The following is an 18,138-nucleotide window of genomic DNA, read 5'->3' as shown; positions in this document are numbered from 1 at the left end:
TGGAAAAAATTTTCTTTACCAAGATGTTTGTCTTGCAGAGTAAAAATTGGTTCTATACCAATCAACAACAACACATCCTATTTTAAAGCATCTACAATAATGAAAATCAAGATTTATAGTCCAAAGGTTGCTTCCATGACTGATCTCCTAATTCTAACAAAATATTTTCTAGAAGGTCTTTTGACTTTTCTAGCAAAACTAAAATATAGTAAAAATTAGTATGATAGGAAGAAAATGATGCTTTATGATTTTTTTATGGGGATTTTCCAAGAGCTAAAAAATAAGAGTAAACTTAGAATTGGAGAGGGAGGTTTTGAAACCTAACCCAAGCTAGCAGAACTTGAAGAGGCTCCAAAGGGTTTCAATCTGGAAACATAGGAATCATAAGGAGTGAATGTTTTTCCTATAACCAAAACCAAGGCTTCATTAGGAGTGAATTCTTGTCCCATAACCAAAACCAATCATTAAGAGTATAGTTTCTATGAGAAAGGAGTTCAATCATTACAACCAAAAAAACCTTATGCATAGGAGTATATTTCTAGATGGTTTTGTATGTGTGGTTTCCAGTTGCATGACATTCATTTATGCATTTCAAGACAATAAACCAAAAGTGGCTAAAATAAAAAATCAAATCACCTCCAAATAATTATTTTTCTTCTTCCAATATGCCTTTTTGAAAACATTAGGGATAATTTATTAAAGTTAGAGTGTTTAATTTTTTAACCCCTCCCTTATTTTGTCCTGACAACCCTTATTATTGTCCTAGTAAGGTTGTAGTTAAATACTTATGATCTTGAATGCCCTCTATCTAACCAAGAATTTTGAACCTTATAAAGGTCATCATAAATATAAATATTACTAGAATTATTTCCACTATCCTTGATGTCACAAATGATTCAAAGCTCTATTTGATAGTGTCTCCTCTATGTGAAGTCAGAATTACCCCTCTCAAGCATAAAAGTGTGATACAATTTTTTTTCATTCATTTCACTAGTTGATTTAACCAAAATTGGGATACTATTGGAGTGATTATGGTAAATGGACTTTCTTTGAAGGCCCAAAAAATATGGCCAAGTGTGGAATGTCTCTCTATTTTCCATCCCTCATTTTAACATAAGAGTAATAGAATTGTGATATTGCTATTAGGATTTAACTCTATAGTTTTTGAGTCAAACTCATTAATCCATATACATCTCAAATGTGCAAAGAAAAACATGCAACCTCTCATTTATTTCTAGCTTTTTTTTTTCTTTAGCTATATCCTATACTACATCTTACATTCTAGCAAGTTCAATAGCCTTTACTTCTACCTAAAGCCTTGTTTTCTCTATTAAGTATAAAACAATAAAGCAATAGCTAAAATAATAACTAGATTGCAAAACCACTATGGTGACAAAAGAAAAATTGCTTACCTTCCCGTTGCCTTCTTTCTAGTTTATCCCTCTCATGCCTCACTTTCTTTTGATCTCTCTTATCACCCTGATGGATAGGAAATTTATAAATAATCATTCTAATTCTTGAGAATAAACCTATTCTAAAATAGAAGATTCAACCTTTGTATGGAAAGTCACATACAACAAATTAAAGCTAAAAATTGAATAAATTACCTTCTTGATTGTGCATTGGAGACTTACTACCCTACCTTAATCCACTAAGAGGCTACACAGGGTTCCAAAGGTTAGATTCAAACAAAACAAGGAAGACTTTCAATGAAATAGTATAGAAAGAGAACCCACCTTAGCTTTACTAGGCTCCTCTTTTAGTAGGTTCTTTGAAGCAAAATGTTTATTTCTACTATTATACCCACCAACAAGGAAATAAATTTCAATTGAAATCATCAAATTGCATATCCAAGCTAGGAATGATGATGCCTTCTACTATCATCTCACTCCAACTGCAATCTTTATTTCCACTTTTCAAATATATGGTCTCCCAAGAGGGTAACTAGTCATCTTATAATGTGAACCTTTACCAACACCAAGCTAAAAACCACTCTGCAAATCAAGTATTGAACCTTCTCCTAGATCCCATGCCTTGATATTTTCACTAAGTATGATGTTATAGCCAATAGATGTTCCATAATCTAGCTCAAAAAGTGATTTTTTGTATGTCATATGAACACCCATATCAAAGAATGTGTTATTAACAACACCACAATTTGGTTCTTCCAATATTGTTCATGCAAGGATAATGAACTATTGTTATGATGCATGTTGAGTTTATAACTAGTTTGATAACTTACAACAATGTCTCCATGGCTATCCCAAATCTCCTCTGCCTCTTTTTTATAGTCATCAATAGTAAGTTGAGGATCCAAGTCAACAAGGTCACTAGGTCCCTCCTCAAAATCAGCACCTTGTAACATTTTTTTAGAATTTTGTTCATCATCAACAACCCTTAAAAAAATGGCTTCCTCAATGCATAACTCCTTATATGAAGTTAGATAACCACTACAATAAAACAAAATTCATTCCAATTTGGATTTTCATTATACTAAGATGCCAACACACTTGCACACCAAGTGCTTAAAGGTTGATTGCATTGTTTAGAGAAAATGTGTTCACTATGCTCCTTGAGTGTGGTTGCCTCTATAGTGGGATCTCTCTCAAGTCAACCAGACTAAAACCATCTTTTCCACTCTTATCCAAAGGCTTTGTTTGGACATCCAACCACAATATTTCTAGACCAGCAATAATTGAAACATTTGAACTTGACCCCAAGGCTTTTCTTTTATCTTTTCCTTTATATACAAACTAAGAAAAGGCAATTGCACATTCTAGGGCTCTACCATATGCTCCATCCAAATGCTCTACTATGGACTCTATTTTATCCACCTGATTTTTTTTGATTTGAAATCTTTTTTCTCATCTCCTCTTGTATTTGGTTACTTATGTTCATGATTTTATAAAAATATTTAAAAACTTTTGTTTAATTTCTGGATCCTTCATCAAATTAGTAATTCTTACATAATTTTGACATAATGCTTTTGTCAATACTAATGTAAATGCTTGAAAAATAATTGATGTGATTTTATTCATTCATAACATGATGCATGTCTTAGAAACAATAATATTTTTCACAAAAAACTAAAAATGCAATACCAACATCTAAATTAGTTATGTTTTAGTTATTACATTAGTTAAATACCTCCTATTTTTAGCCCCAAATAATAAAATATGTCTCATACAAAGGAAGACTTTACCCAAGACAATCAACAATGATGGCTTAAAAATCTTTATGGCCTTTGTAGTTTTTTTCCTATCTTTTCCACTGAGATTTCCTAGAGTATGTATCTAAATAGAAAGCGTATTCAACTTATTGCCATTAATCAAAATTCTAGATCACATTCAATATCATAGGAAAGGAAGTTAGTAGGTAAATGTACATAATGCATTGGGGAAAATCATCATTGATATAAATAATAACCCAGAGCACTTCCTCACTAAAAATCCCTACTATGACTCTTGGGTGGTGGGTAAATACTGTAAGAAGAGGGATTTGGCTCTACTTATTATTGCATATAAATGGGGATAGAGTGATGAAGAGATTATTAATATTACTAATAAAAATTATTTATTTAAGCTCCAAGTAAGGTATATTTTAAAGGATGTTGAGCTTTTGTTATATACATGTAGCATATTTAAAACTAATTAACATGATTCCTAACCAAAAAGTATGTGACATTTTTGTTTAGGTATGTTGTTGAGCATATGTAACCTAAACTCAAGGAAAAAGTTCTTAAGCCCAAAAATCCATTATAGAGGAAACTTATTGATCAAGTTGTATCAACTACTTTACCTAAAAGAAAAAATCCAAATTAGGTGTCTATGACAATGAATTCATTTATGACTGTTGATCTACCACATGAGTAGATTGAACTCTTAGAGAAGATTGTTCTAAAAAATTTATTTCACTAGAAATCCTAATCTACAAAATCTTCTCCTTTTGATAGCCATTAAGGCTAATAAGTCTCATGTAATGGATTCTATTAATAGGTTGGATAATGTTGATGGCCTTGTAGTCTGGGAACTTTCTATTGGAGTAGAGTTGTATAAGGAGGTCTTTTCCATCTTTAAGAATTTTAATCTAAATGTTCAAGCTATTAGTGTTCTCTTAGACAACATTTGAAGAATTGAGTAGGTTGTGGAGTTTGTGTCATGTGTTGAGGAGGATGTAATCTAGAGTCAAGTTGCAAAGGCACACCATGAGGAGGGAATGGTCAATGATGTTATTGAATCATTCATTTGTATTGTTGATTCTATAGAGTTCCTTGATGTGATAAGGCTAGTAGAGCTAACTAGTGTGTATCATGACCTAGTTAAGTATTTGTTCATTATAAGGAAAAGGATTAAAGAACCAAAAGTTGACAGTGAGCTTATCTATGCATATGCTAAGAATGATAGACTTGGTGAAATAAAATAATTTATCTTGAAACAAAATGTTGCTAATCTTCAAAGTGTGGGGGATTGTCTATTTGATGAAGTTCTATATGAGGCTGCTAAGATAATTTTCACTTTCATTTCCAACTAGGCAAAACTTGACAATGCTCTTGTCAAACTTGGTCAATTCTAAGGAGTAGTTGATAAGACTTGAAAGGAAAATAGTTCAAAGACATGGAAGGAAGTATATTTCTCCTATTTTGATGCCGAGGTGTTTAGATTAGCTCAAATCTATGCTTTGAATATCATTATATAGGTATTTGGTTTACTAGCATAAGCTCTTTTCTATGTGGTTTATTCATTGTAAATAAATATTGTGACATATAGAGAGAATATTTTGGATATTTATGGTTTCATTATAAATCACCTTTTTTCTTTTCATCATAATTTAGGAAAGTTAATTAGTAGTGTTTATTTGTAACTATGAAGTTGAAAGATAGATGTTTTTGGTGTTTCAACATTTATTTTACTTCAAGTGGTTGACTTGGAAGAGGTTAGTGATTACTATCATTACAAGGGTCACTTTGATGAACTCATATCTTTGATGGAAAGTCGCCTGGAGTTGGAGTGTGCACATATGGGCATCTTTATAAAGTTGGGCATCATGTATGCTGGATATTGCCTAGATAAGCCTATGGAACATATCAAATTAGTTTCAACATGACTCAATATACCCAAGCTTATCCGTGTTTGTGATGAAAAACAACACTAGGAGGAGTTTACATATTTATTTATTCAAGATGATGAATATGAGAATGTTGCTACTACTATCATGAACCATTCTCTAGAAGCAAGGGATTGTATGCAATTAAAAGATGTTGTAGTTAAAGTGGCCAATGTTTAATTATAGTACAAGGTTGTCCACTTTTATTTGCAAGAACACCTAAATCTTATTAATGGCCTCTTAAATGTACTTGCCCTTAGAATAGACCATATACAAGTGGTTGAGATCATGTGTAAGGTATGCCTCTCCACTCTTTTAACTATTGCTCTTTCTTAGGATTACTAAGATAAATTTCAATTGGATATTAATTTTTTCTAGATGTCTCCCTTAGAAACTATTTGGTTTGAAATAATTTCATATGAATTTATTTTGTTCTATTGTATTTGTTATGTAGGCTAGACATCTTCATCTTGTGAAGTCACACATGATCATGATATAGAGCAACAATGTAGCTATTTTTCATGAGGATTTGAATGAGATTTATGTAGAAGAGGAAGATTATGATAGGCTTCAAGAATCTATAAATATGCATGAAAAATTTGATCAGATAGGACTTTCTTAGAGGGTGAGAGGGACACCTATTTTAATTCATTAATTTAAGTTCAAATGGGATGTAACTAAGCATTTGAATATTATTTGAATGGGCTTTCAATTTTAGTTAGGTTGAGAAACATGAACTTTAATTTTGTCATATTGTTGCTTTCATTTACAATAAAGTAGGAAGATCGAGGTAGTCTGTTGGACTATCTAAAAATGATAATCTTTACAAGAATGCAAAGGAAACTAGTTCTCAATTAGGTGATCATGAGCTTGCATAGTAATTTTTGGTGTATTTTTTGGAATAGGTATGTAATTGATAAATCATATTTTCTTGTTCTTTTTCATAGGTTAAGGTATATTTTGAATTTTCTTGTTGAAGTGTGTAATTAAAATGAGATTTACTTTTTTATTTTGGAACTGTAGGGCAATAAATAATGTTTTTCTTTTTTCATAGGTTAAGGTAGATTTTGAATTTTCATGCTTGTTCATGAATGTTTTGAAAAGTACATAATGATCATGTTCCTAGAGGAGGATATGGTTCCTTTAGTCAAACACAAAATAAAAATAAGAAACTCTTTTATTACCTTCCCCTAGCATGTCGATCCACTTAAGGGAAAACCAATAAAAAAAAGAAAGAAGCATGTTTAGACACCTTATCTCACTAACTTCCATACTCCACCATTCAAGAAGACCTATAGTGTACCCTTGATCCCTTATGTGTATCTACACACATATCAAAAAGGGAGGAAACCTGAAACCCCATTGACATATTGCATCAAGTGGAAATGGTTGTTCATGGGTTTTCCCCCCAATTCCATCTCATCATTAGCCAAATCATCCTTGGGAGGAGCAACCATGTTATTGGCAAATCAAATAATACAAACTAACACAAAATTAAAATCACCCTTTTCAAGGCCAACCAAGCCCACACAAATGAAGGGTTGAGGACATGTGTAAGTGTCAAAAGGTAGCCCACCTATCTCACCTTCTAATGGAAGGGGAGTCACATGACTCCCATATCCCCCCAACTATCTCACCTCCCAAAATTCCTCCAAAGGCTACCAACTTTTAGGTTAGTAAGTTGTCTTGGAGTTAGCATAGTTAGGATAGCTAGTGAGGTGTGTGTTAAGAATAGTTGGTGATTAGTAGGTAGGGGTTAGAAATTTTATTATAAGGATGTAATACATTTTAGAGTATAGTGGCAAAAAATAAAAGATAATAAAATAGGTTAGATGAAGTTTGTTATTGGTTAGTGGTTAAATAGTAGTATGTGTCTTTGGAGATGATGTGGTTATGGGTTAGAAAAGTAGGTTAGAGAGTAATTAGAAATTAGTAGTATCTTAGTTAGTGTTAATATGGATTTCAATAGTAGATTATTAAGAGGCATGTATTAGTAGGGTGTAGATTTATTGTTAACTAGGTAGCATTAGCAAGTTATTTAATATAATTTGTTAAAGAGATAGTTGGTACTATTAGTATAAAAAAGTGATGTTGGTGAAATAGTTAGGATAGTTATTTGGTATTAGGAATATGTATAATAGGGATATATTAGTATAGTCATTATAAGAATGTTATAATATATATTTCCCATGATGCTATATATAGTAAAGGTATATATTAAATGTTTATTATTACATAGCTTAGGTAATATAATCAATGATGATGCAGGAGCATCTAGAGGTATAAGGGCAATCTTGTGTCACCCAAAAAAATGTACTTAGACTTAGTTTTTGTTTCATGTCTTTACATTTTTGGATACCCATTTGGCTCAAATAAAGGTTCCAACTCTCATAGTTCAACTATCAATGGATTTGAAAATCCCAAAAAAATAGGAGCATGTATTTGGGCCATCATTTCGATAAACTAGAAGGTGTGAATTGGCCAGATGAATGTAATCATGATTTAGAGCATTCCAAAAAAAGAATCACGTCAATAGGCCCCATGGTTTGAAAGTTATTGCAGTTTTTTGAGTTTTGGAGACCTCCTAAGAATGCTTCAAAGTCAAGTTTGGGGCATTAAATGACCTCAAAAAGGGTCAAAAAATGGGGTATGAGCAAAGCTAGTCCATAGGGCTATAGAGCACTTCGAGAGCTTTCTGAAAATGTAAACGGTTCGTCAATCGGAGCTACGGTTCAAAAGTTATGCCTCCCGAAAGTTCGGTTACCATTTCTGGATTCTTCTAGATTTGCACCGATTTCTAACATAGCTTCTGGAACCTTCTATTTTGTCGGTGGATGCCTACTAGCACTTTCTAGAATGTACTCCTAGTCCTTAACCCTTCGGGGTCTATTTAAGGAGATTTTTGGCATTGTAAAAGGCAGTTCAGAGTGGAGTTTGAGAGGAGGTGCTAAAAGGAGAAATATTCTCTAGATTTATGCTATTGTAAGCCCTTAGGGCATGTTCTGAAGTTTATTTCCTCTGCACTATTTGTACTAGCTTATTTTCTCAGTTAATATAATTTCCCTTTTTTGTTGTGTCCATTCTGTTCTTGGGTTGTGTTCCCATCAAATGAAGCACATGGTGTTAATATATATCACTTTATATCTTGTGATTCATCATTAAAAAATGTATAAAAAATGTTATTGAGGTGTATATTAAGTATAAATGTAGGTTAAATAGTATTCATTTATTTATTTATCATCTTGAGTTGGATACATGGACTTTTAGAGATTTCTTAAAAGGTGATGTAATTTATTATTTATATAAATTTACTAAATTTTCTCGTAAGTGAACATTAATTTAATTACATAAACAATATAGTGAGGAAATACTCAATATGTTCTTAAAGGACTTATCAACCCATTCCAATGTCTATAGAAAGGAATGTGGTTTTCATTTGAGTAAAAACTATACCTCCATCACGATCATAGAAAAAATATTGTAATGCTATCAAATTCATTAGTGTATCTACCCTAGAAGTAAGAATTAGACCTTCACCACATCGATAAGGGTCAATTTGTTTAAAGGTTTAAGATTTTGTTGAAACCCTAAAATCATAATCGATATTTATCCTAAACTTTTAGTCTTCTATAACCTAGTATAGCAATGTTAAAATCTCTATGTTATATGTTACCTTTCAAAAAAAGTTGTTGTGTTTTGCCCTAAATTTTGGGCATGATACTTACCATAATACATTCATGCTCATAATTTTTCATATGTCATTTTTTAGAATCTTATCATTAAAATCCCAATATTATTAATTTATTTACCATTATCAATTTATTTAATAGCATGTGAGTGTCCTTAATTTTTTACAAGAATATTTTACCTTTAGTAATGAAAATATTGCATTTTATATTTTTGGCCTTTCATTACCCATGCAATCTAGTATGTTATTATTATTATTGTAGAAATATTTTGATAACTCAAAGAGTGAGATAAAGTTAAAGATTTGGCTCTGTATGATGGTCATGTTTGTGGTATTGGGATTATTCACTCCTTGTCTATTTTATATGGAGAAAACCATACTAGAATTGGAGATGTCAATGTAAACATTACAACAGTCACAAGTAATGTACTACTTTCTTATGAAGATAAAATAGATGGAGTTGCTCATCTCAAACAGAAAGAGGGAACTTTCACATGGTGGCCATTAAAGTATTTGAAAAAAAAAAACATAGTTGATCAATGTATTCTTTTTAGAAAATTTAGCCCATTGCTTTATATTGTGCTATTTTGAAAGTGTTTAAATATATTCTAATTATTGAGGTGTATTTGAAAGAGTTGGAAACTTTTAGACAACATTGAAAATTTTTATCATATTTACGTGTATATTATTTAGACAATTTGGACATTTTATTACTTATATATATTAGCATTAAACTTTTAATCCCAAGTTACCTTTTTTATTTATGATATTGAATCATTCTTTTAATTTAGTGTTGTTCATGTGTAATATTTTTTATTTTCTTTAATGTTTTAGTTCAACTCAATATCATTTTTTTTAAAATTTAAAAATTTATGGTATTCAATAAATTACTCATTTCATAATTAAATTTAGTACTAATTAATGGAAATGAATAAATAAATGGCCAAACTAGCTATCAAATAAATGACTAGTCAACTACCAAATCAACTACTAAATATATCACCGATTTGACTACCAAATGAACTACCAAACATGCTACCAAATCAACTACCCAATATACAATTCAATATACCACCTAATATACTACCAAACCAACTACCTTATTTACTACCAAATCAACTACAAAATATATTACCAAATAAACTACTATTTAATAACAATCAACTACCAAAAAAAACCACCAAATAAATTGCCAAATAAGCTACCAAATAAGCCACAAAATAAACCACCAAATAAACTACCATTTAATAACAATCAACAACCAAATAATTGATCAAATTAATGACCAAATTAATGATTAACATAGTTTAGTCATGAATTTGGTTGTGATTTTAATGATCGTCAATAAACTACCAATGGTCACATGATCAAAATTGGTCATATATTTTCAATTTTTAGTAGTTTATTTAATCATATATTGTTGTTTTTGTACTAGTGTTCATTGGAGTTTCTATTAGAAATGTTTTAGAATAACTGAGAGGGGGGGTGAATCAGTTATTTAAGGTCTGACACTAGTACATTTGACCCCATTTTTTGACCAAATTTTTTGACCATCTAATAAAATGGGGTCAAATTGGTCAGAATATGCAAGGAAACCTATCTTTTTTTTAAATACATGCCTGTTTTGGTCAAAATTTTAACCAACATGAGCTTAATATGTAAAAAGGAAATTTCCTAACGCCCATTATCATTGTATTCTTGACGTGCATGCTGGAGAGTATTCTCGATAAATTTACTTTGCATTTCTTTGAACTACATATCAATATGATATGAACCCCAAGCAGGGAGAACGGATGATGATGAGGATTGGTCGCTAAGCATGTGATTCTTCAATTTGAATATAATGGATTGCAAATGGTAAGTACTGAAACCATTATTTTTGGCTAGGGTTTGAAGTGAAACAATTATTTTTTTTCGTGGCTTTGAAGTCATCTGTTCTAGACCTTCTCTACCTCTGCCCATGGCTAATATGGGTATGCTATTATTACAAGTAGAAAATGCCACAAATATCCTACACCACTCTAAGAGTGCGGCATTTTTTGAGATGGGTGTTGTATCTTAGTCTAATAAAAGGTCCTACTATCTCCACACACCCTTCTCCCATCTATCCTTACTGACATGTATCTAATCAATGCTATGCTATTGTCTTCTATGTTTTAGTGCTTGAGATGATTGCCAAAATATATGCTCCTTGGAAGATGAGAATGTTGTTGATTTTAGGGGATCAAGGGAGAATTTTGAGATGCCAGACCAAACAATTCTTTACTCTGTATTTGAGAAGCTTATTTAGTACTGAACCATTCAAAACTTCAAAGCCACATCATATATGTGGATTGAGATGATGATAGGGATTTGTATCCCTCAATTTTCCTAGAAAATATCTAACATCAATCTTTTGACTAGATTTCAAGAAGCTTTCAATTTCTAGTTCACTGAATGACCTCTAACTATTTTCCAGCAAATCCTTTTTCATAAGAAGCTTGAAAATAAAATTGTAATGGTGTATAATAGTTGAAAATCTTAATAAAAAACTAGAGCCATATTATTTAACTATAGCTCACATATCATTTTGTTCTATTGAAGTTTCATATACCCATTTGATGAAGACTTTTGTGGATATAGTTTTAAAAATATTTTCTATTTGTTTGTTAGTAGGGTGTCAAATGAAAAATGGAAATAGAATACCTTTGACTCAGTGTCTTAGTGGAAAATCAATGAATAGATGGTTGTTTCCCAAGGATCAAGGTTTTGCATCTAATATAATTGAATACTTCTTATATAATTATTATTTAATCCGTGTCAGTGAATTATAAAATTGCTATTTTATTTGCCATGCTTAGGAATTGATTAGCTTCTCTATGGTCCATCAAAGTGCTTGGAATATCAAATGTACTTGATAGTTGTTAGATTATGCTCCTTCCTAAAATTTTCTCTATTGTTAGATGATGAGCGACTCCACAAACATTCTTTCACTTGGAAGAACTACCAGTGAAACAAATGTTGCCATAGCATATCAGCAAAGATTGCTTTTGCAAAAGGAAGAGTTATTACTACACAATTTGCCTCAAATATTCATTGTCTTGGTAGTGTGAAAGCTATAGCTCGAGCTCATTGGTAGGAAACTGGTAGGAATATAATTTTTTAAATTTCTCATTATTGAAATATTTTGGCTTTCAAGTACTAGAGGTTCTCTCTAGAAATAAAGTTAGCAATGGTATCATATGCTAGATACATTTTAATGATCTTAGAAATAGTATCATATGCTTGATACATTTCACTGATCTTCCAAATTTTCACCCTATTAAGCTACAATATTGGATGCTGATCGAGAATCCATTTCATGTAAATGAGCTATTGAGTCTCATATATATAACACTTTTTGACTCCTTATTAATCAACAAAGGATCCTAAGTGTATGCGTCTTGTGTTGTAGATGATTGTTCTCAAAATTCTAACTCTTAATTGTGTCTATGAATGTCTAATGTGTATGTGTTTTATCATAGTTATTTTTGTGGACTAGTGATCCATGATTCATAAAGTTCTATTGAGTCTCATATATATAACACTTTTTGACTCCTTATTAATCAACAAAGGAACCTAAGTGTATGTGTCTTGCATTGTAGATGAGTGTTCTCAAAAGTATAACTCTTAATTATGTCTATGAATGTCTAATGCGTATGTGTTTTATCATTGTTACTTTTGTGGACTAGTGATCCATGATTCATAAAGCTCTATTTCAGTTATAAGAGGATATATGTTGCACATGAGACTCTTTCTTTCTTTTATTTCCTCTATTTCTTTTTTCCTCCTTTTGTTTACAATAAGACTTATGTTGGAATAGGTGAAGAACTGGCCTTGTAATCATGGATATTTACTCACAAACCTATCATGCATTTGTGTGGCTTTCCATGATTGGTAGTTAAGCGGGATGGATTTATTCTAAACAAATATTTATACCAACAAGTCAACCCTTGATCCATTGGGAACAACCTCATTGATCTTGGTTTACCACATATAATTTTAAAATCTAGAATATTAAAATGTAATTGAATGACACAACCATTGCACAATTGTCAAACTCTTGTATATGATGACACACAAAATAAGAAACTCCTTTTTCTATCATCAAGCCTATGTTAGTGAAATGGTTTCTCTGATAGAAATACACTGCTAGATGTTATTTCCATTTTACATTTATCTACCATCAAAATAAAGTTCGTGGAAATGATTGTTGAATGTCTTCTAACACATGGCCTAGCAAAATATGCAAGAAGAAAATGATGTCAGTTTGCAGTCTCATTTCATTTGAATGAGAAGTTGTTGCTTCTAGCATGTATCTTGCATTGACAACAAGTAGTGGCAGGTCCCTAAGACACCAACACATAACTAGTCCCACATCAGTTGTCTTTCCTACTAAGAAATTATGTTGTAGTTGTTGTGTGATAAGTGTTAGTTTTTGAAGGAAGATGAACCAACCATAATAGTGGGAACTCATTTGCAGATTATTGGTTTACCATAAATTTTTGTGCATAGTTGACATTATATAAAAATAAAATGCTCATCCAATTTTTGTGGGATATGAAAAATATGAAATACAAATCATTGCATATCAATAAATTACAAGGGGAAACAAATATAGAAACTCCCATCACTTGTATTCAAGTAGAGTCCTTCAAATTTTTAGACATAATCTTCCCTCAATTTTTTTATTGATTAGGAATGAATCTAGATGCAACTATGTGAGAGTTATATATATCGACAGTTTGGTCATACTGTATGATGTAAACTACTCAAACACTTGCCTAGACACATTCACAATTCCTCTAGATTTGACATTATTTTGTGTCAACAAGTGGAAATTTCTTTTCAATATATAAAAACACATAAATGTAGATGAAACATGCATGAAACATTACCATTTGGAAGAACTAACTAAAAGAAGTAGATTCAACTAATATAATTAGATAAGTAGTCTGGTTTAGGTAGGAGATGTTTTCTATTTCCTCTGCTCAGCAGGACAAAGATGCCACAAATAATTGATGACAAACATGCAATGTTTAGATGGCTATTTGTATATCATAATAGAATGCATTGAAAGAATGTGTACATGTAACCTTATCTATTGAAAAGAGAATGTACATGTCTACTTTAGGAGGCCAATTTAGACCATTTACTTCAAAGCATTATTTATACACAACTAACTATTTTTCCTCTTATTGATTTCATGCACAATTGAATATTTTCTAACTTTGTAGGCTATAGAACTTTTAACCACAAAAAAATTGATTTTTCAATTTAAGGCTATAAACTATTTTACATTAATGTTGCTTGCTTATAATGCATATTTCAATCAAAGCATGTGCACCAGACTTTCATTCAAAACTTTAAATCACTTGATATGTAGATCTCGATTGTAATTCATTGTATCCTAATTACAATCATTTTGGCTACTGCATAGGTCCATGCAAGAGCAAATGCTTTTTCTTGTTTTGTAGACTTGCTGAGTAATTTTTTGGACCATTTTTCCTAGAAACTAGACAATAATACTGTAGGCATCCATTCTACAATGGTAGAAATGATATAATTTTTGAATATACATGATGAAATGTTGTTAAATAATTGAAAAACATCTAAAAGTTATTCTCTTGTATATTTTCTTTGCTAAACTCTTCTTAATAGTTTGAGTCCCTCTATTACTTTAATCACATTTACCCAATTATCTCTTGTCAGGTCATAGAATTAAAAAATATTATATTTTATAACATAGAATGCCTTAGAAAGTGCCATCCCAAGGGTAGAATAACAAAAGTTATTCTATTAAGAGAAAGTATTATTCTCTCTTGTATATTTATCCATGCAATACATCCTAAATATGTCAAAGCTTGTTCAATTCTATCTATATGACCATTGGTCTCAAGGTGATGAGGAGATCTATATTTCAAATTGATCCCTAATGCTATTTGTAGACAATCCAAAACATTGACATCATTATTTTGTTTTATCAAGTATAAAAAAAATTTAGGTACATCATTATATCTAAATATCTCAGACAATTTTTTTGCTGAAATACGAAAATCATCAATCATTTTCTAAAATAAATTGGGTAACTTTTGTAAAATTGTTAAAAAGTCCATAGTTTTGAGACTTGAACAAAATTTTGATTGACATAGGGTAGGCTTTGTGTAAAATCCTAGTAAAAAAAAAACACAATTTTAATTCATTCAAAAATAGAGAAACCTAGGGAAAAAAAATCTAAAAAGGTACTTTGCATAATGCATTCCATATTAAATCAATTTCAAATAAACAAAAAATTTAATCAATTACATCCACCATACAAACATGCATACAAGAAGGGATAAAATTAAAATAAGATATTGAAAGTTGATATAAAAGAAAAATTTATTATGCATTAAATTGTTTTCTTGTATACAAAATTGGAATTAGAAATCTATGTCACCAGAATCAACAAGAAAGGTACAAAATTGAGAAGAACCAATCCTCCCAAAATTGGTTTAGAGATGTTGGAACTTGCCATTTTTTACATATGTCAAAAAAGTAGTTGCAACCATCCTATTCATAAAGGAGGTAGTAACAAGATTATCCGCAATAACTTGTTCATCTCTAGTTGTACAAGTTCACTCCTCCCCAAATCACTCCATCACTACCTAATGACCAGCTTGAGTCAACTCATCTATGATTATCCTTCATAAATATAAGGTCACCATCTTCAATAATCAACTCAAATGAAAAAAAAATTTCAAATCAATATATGTTATCAACTACAAGCTATTCTTGTGCTAATTAGCTCTCAAACTATTTTTAATCCAAACCATACTATTTGAATTTTTAGTCAAATGATTGTGGATTTTTATATTTAGAAATCAAAATATGAAGATAAAAGAAATAATCAAGCTATAAAGAGGCATAAATTTACTATATAAACCTCAAGATTGTGACAACTAATTGGAAAAGGAAATTACACATTTTTTCAAGCTTCTTTAGATTACTTAGAAAAATTACACATCTAAGAAATTCAAACAATGTGTTTTCTATCTTTCAATTATTCTTGAGTTTTGAATACTTCTTCCACACAAGTTGGGTAGTCATCATAGTCTTCCTAGCATGGTTTTTATGTTGTTCTCTCACTTTCTCTACACTATGCTTTGTAATTTGGTATGTACCTATCCTGAATCCTGTAATACAATTTGCTCATGATCCAATTCACTATGGGATGCATTTGATTCCTCACATTATCCAATTCAACTTACTCATGTCCTTAAATAGATGTTGGAATATTCTCTCAATCCATAAGAATTTATAACTACATTTGGAAGAGAAAACATCTAACAATTGACATCAAATTTCATTTGTCATCAACAAAACCCCCCTTCATGAAAAATTACAGCTTCATTATCATTTGGATGGTTTCAAAATTGCCTTAGCCATTATAGCCTACCTTGATAGGATCTGACAATTTCAAATTACCACTTGATATTTACAAATTGTCCTTTTAGTATTTTCCTCCATCTTCCATAAACCAAACTTTCTGATATAGACTTAAATGAAGTGCTCTTTTTTGGAATTGCATAACTTTTTGAAAAGAATAGGAATAAGTAGAAGTATTTAAATTTGAGTGCCATCAAAGTACTAAGTTTGGTCCTACAAGACAATTACATCTACAAGGCCAAAACTATGTCCATCCACACCAAACAACCATTGAAATCATATAATATTTGAGCAACAACAACAATGATAACTACATGAAAAATCACTATGAAGCCCTTTTCTTTGCTAAAAGTGGATTCCCCATCTTATGTTATCTAAAGCTTCCCTTCTTCATTCTATGAATGCTCTAGTTCTCTCACATTGCTACATACAATTGGTACCAACTTTCATTCTTTTCTACACACACAACAAGTGGAACAAATGACATGTTACAATGTTATTATTGCAATGTAAACATATGCATGGTTACAACTACTTTTAAATGTTTGTACAATTATCCATGCTATTAATTTTGTTAGTTTTGCTAGAATCCATGTTCTCAAATGCAATCAAGTAACCCCACTTATCCTCCATGCTTTAATATCATACATGTTCTTCAACACTATTACAACTATTTTTCATTGTGGTTAATTTAATTATAAGAATATAATAATGTGTTCATCTGTAGGGAAAGAAGAAACAAGATGGATAGGCATGCAAGAGTAAATTTCATAAAAGAAAGAAGGAAGATATTATCATAAGTAGCTTGGAAACTAAATTCCCTTTAGTCCATAAGAGGTTAATGGGCTTTGGGGTTCCTGGCTATCCTACAAAAGGCCATTCCAAGAAATTGAAGGAGTTTATGCAAGGGCCTCCATTCTTCTATTTCGAAAATGTTGCCATTGCACCAAAGGATGTTTGCAAGACTATATCTTGGCATTTTGATGGTATAGAGGTGGAGTTTGTTGACTCCAAGTACTTTTCAGCTTTAAAGAGACCAAGAGGCTATGTACACAGCCTTCCAATAGAAGGTAGATTTCATCTATTGCCTCTACCTCCTATTACTATTCATGAAGCATTTCCTCAAACAAAGAAGTATTGGTCTTCCTAGGATCATAGGGAAAAATTGAATTGCATATGTAACTCATGAGCCAATGATGTACAATGCCAGGTACTCAGGTCAATAGTTAAAAGATCTCATGGTAAACCATCTTTGAGTAAGAAATCATACATACTTCACATGTGCAAGAAGAACAACTTGATATGGATGGGGCCAGATTAGATGGCCCCTTTAGAGCCTCACAAGATAGAGCTTGTATTGGGATTTGAAAAAGATCACACTCGGGGAGTGTCATCTATGATAGAACACCTTCAATGTTTGGGAAATGTATTCCAAATTAACACAGTAGCATACCATTTCTCTACAGTAAAAGCATATTATCTTAGTGGAATCAAAGTCCTCTCTTTGTTCTCTGGTATAGGTAGAGCAGAGGTTTCTCTCCATCAATTAGGGATAAAATTAAAATGTGTTGTATCTGTCAAAATATGTCCAAAAAAAAGGCTTACACTTAGTTCCTAGTGGAAAAAAACACAACAAATAGACACATTGATTCAGAAGGAAGATGTGCAAGAATTGACCAAAGCTTACCCTAAATGATATAGTTTGTGTTAGTGCAGTTTAGCTAACATGTCCAACAAATAGGCTTTCCAAACCAAAAAAAATGCATAGCTGAACATTAACAAAATTTACAAACCAAAATTTAATCAAATGTCAATCTATAAATCAAAACTTCAACTTGCCTTTCTAATGCTGGAAAGGAGGCTCTTCAACATTACCAAGTGTGAATTAATCCTTTCACACT

General features: G+C 31.2%; 2 pseudogenes; both read left to right on the top strand.

Moving 5' to 3' along the window:
* Positions 1-6,008, top strand: part of LOC149553340 (clathrin heavy chain 1-like) — a 38,107-nt pseudogene extending 32,099 nt beyond the window's left edge.
* Positions 6,009-10,760: 4,752 nt separating this feature from the next.
* On the top strand, positions 10,761-17,933 carry LOC149553339 (DNA (cytosine-5)-methyltransferase DRM2 pseudogene; annotated as a pseudogene).
* The last annotated feature ends 205 nt before the right edge of the window (positions 17,934-18,138 follow it).

The sequence above is a fragment of the Cupressus sempervirens genome, chromosome 6 (genome assembly GCF_028749045.1).
Source record: "Cupressus sempervirens isolate cs-2001-9-10 chromosome 6, ASM2874904v1, whole genome shotgun sequence".
Taxonomy (NCBI): Eukaryota; Viridiplantae; Streptophyta; class Pinopsida; order Cupressales; family Cupressaceae; genus Cupressus; species Cupressus sempervirens.
This window is presented reverse-complemented; position numbering and strand designations above follow the sequence as displayed.